We start from the raw sequence: 1,977 nt of genomic DNA on the forward strand, positions 1-1,977 counted from the left end.
CCCCCTCCGGGGTTTTCCGCGTTGCTCGTACGGTCGGAGCCAGGCCCCGCGCGGGGCCTCGGCGCCAGAGAAAAAAAAGGGGGGCCGCTCCGGGCGAGAGCGGCTCCCGGCCCCCCCGCGCGCGCGGGGTCGGTGCCGAAAGCCAGACAACTCTTAGCGGTGGATCACTCGGCTCGTGCGTCGATGAAGAACGCAGCTAGCTGCGAGAATTAATGTGAATTGCAGGACACATTGATCATCGACACTTCGAACGCACTTGCGGCCCCGGGTTCCTCCCGGGGCTACGCCTGTCTGAGCGTCGCTTGACGATCAATCGCCGCCCGGGGGCCGCCCCGGCGGCGCGGCTGGGGTCGCTTCGCAGGCCCGTCGGCCGCGGCAGCGGTTGCCGCGCGAGGGCCTTCGTCCCCCTAAATGCAGACTCGGGGAGCGCTCCGTAGCTCCCCGCTCCCGGAGCGAGCCGCTGGGGCGGAGCTCGTCCTCGCCGGGGCCGCACCGCCTGGCGGTGGCGGCGGCCGGGGAGTCGGAGCGAGTGAGACGGCGCCGAAGGCGCCCCGCCGAGGGCCGAGGGACGAGGGCGAGAGGGGAGGCGAGGCGCGGGCCTCGCCTCCGGCCTCCCCCCCGCGCGGGCGGCTGTCTGCGGGTGGGTACCGTGCGCGGGTACCGTGCCGCTGCCGCCGCGCGCGGTGCGCGGGGGGCCGGGGGCGGGGGCGACCCCCGAGGCCGCTCCTTCCCCCGCCCCCTTCCGTCGCCGTCTCGGGGCGTCAAGGGCGCCGTCGCTTTCCTCGCTCTCTCCCCGCCGAGGCCGTCGCGCGCCGCCCGGCCGGTCTTCCCCCTCGGGGCCGTCTCTGCCGCGCTGCCTTCTTTCGGTTCTCGTCTCCGGGACGGGGGTCTCCTCCTCCTCCGCGTCTGTCTCGCGCGCTCTCGGTCGGTCGGACGCTCTCGCCGTCTCCGGCTCGCCGGCTGGCTCGCTCGCTCTCTCTGTGTCTCCGGCGCGCTCTCTCTCTCTCTCTCTTCTCTCTCGCCGGCTTTTCCCCTGGCGCTCGCTCGGGCGCGAGGGGGGAGCGGGCGGGGGGGGGCGAGAGAGGGGGGGCCGCCGGGGGGCCCGGGGGAGAGAGGCGAGCTCAGTCGGGGAGAGGGAGGCCGTCGAGGGCGTACGGCAGCGAGAAGAGAGCGAAAGGGAGAGAAAGAAAGAGAGAGAGAGAAAAGCGCGAGGCAGGCCGGGGGAGAGCCCGGCCGTCCGTCGGGCCCGTCGGCGCGCCGCTCCCCCGGGAGGGGCGCGCGGGCGCGGCGCGGCGCGGCACGGCGCAGCTTTTTGGGCTTGCGACCTCAGATCAGACGTGGCGACCCGCTGAATTTAAGCATATTAGTCAGCGGAGGAAAAGAAACTAACGAGGATTCCCTCAGTAACGGCGAGCGAAGAGGGAAGAGCCCAGCGCCGAATCCCCGCCCCGCGGTGGGGCGCGGGAGATGTGGCGTACAGAAGCCCCCCTCCCCGGCGGCGCTCTCGGGGGACCCAAGTCCTTGTGATCGAGGCCGCAGCCCGCGGACGGTGTGAGGCCGGTAGCGGCCCCCCGGCGCGCCGGGCCCGGGGCTTCTCGGAGTCGGGTTGCTTGGGAATGCAGCCCAAAGCGGGTGGTAAACTCCATCTAAGGCTAAATACCGGCACGAGACCGATAGCCAACAAGTACCGTAAGGGAAAGTTGAAAAGAACTTTGAAGAGAGAGTTCAAGAGGGCGTGAAACCGTTAAGAGGTAAACGGGTGGGGCCCGCGCAGTCCGCCCGGAGGATTCAACCCGGCGAGCTTGCGGTCGGCCGGCGCGGTGCTCGGCGGATCCTCGCCTCCGCCTCCCCTCCGTCCCCCGGGCGCCCGCCCGCGGGGGCGGGCCGGGGGGGGCGGGCCGGCGCGGGGACCGCCGCCCGGCCGGCGGCCGGCCCTGGCCGGGCGCATTTCCTCCGCGGCGGTGCGCCGCGACCGGC

General features: G+C 73.0%; 1 non-coding gene across 1 annotated transcript; it reads left to right on the forward strand.

The window, feature by feature from the left end:
- Window positions 1-148: 148 nt before the first annotated feature.
- LOC137466058 (5.8S ribosomal RNA) lies at window positions 149-301 on the forward strand. Its single transcript, XR_010994971.1, has one exon. It is a non-coding gene; the product is annotated as a 5.8S ribosomal RNA (ribosomal RNA).
- Window positions 302-1,977: the final 1,676 nt, after the last annotated feature.

The sequence above is a fragment of the Anomalospiza imberbis genome, unplaced genomic scaffold, assembly GCF_031753505.1.
Source record: "Anomalospiza imberbis isolate Cuckoo-Finch-1a 21T00152 unplaced genomic scaffold, ASM3175350v1 scaffold_1316, whole genome shotgun sequence".
NCBI classification, from domain to species: Eukaryota; Metazoa; Chordata; class Aves; order Passeriformes; family Viduidae; genus Anomalospiza; species Anomalospiza imberbis.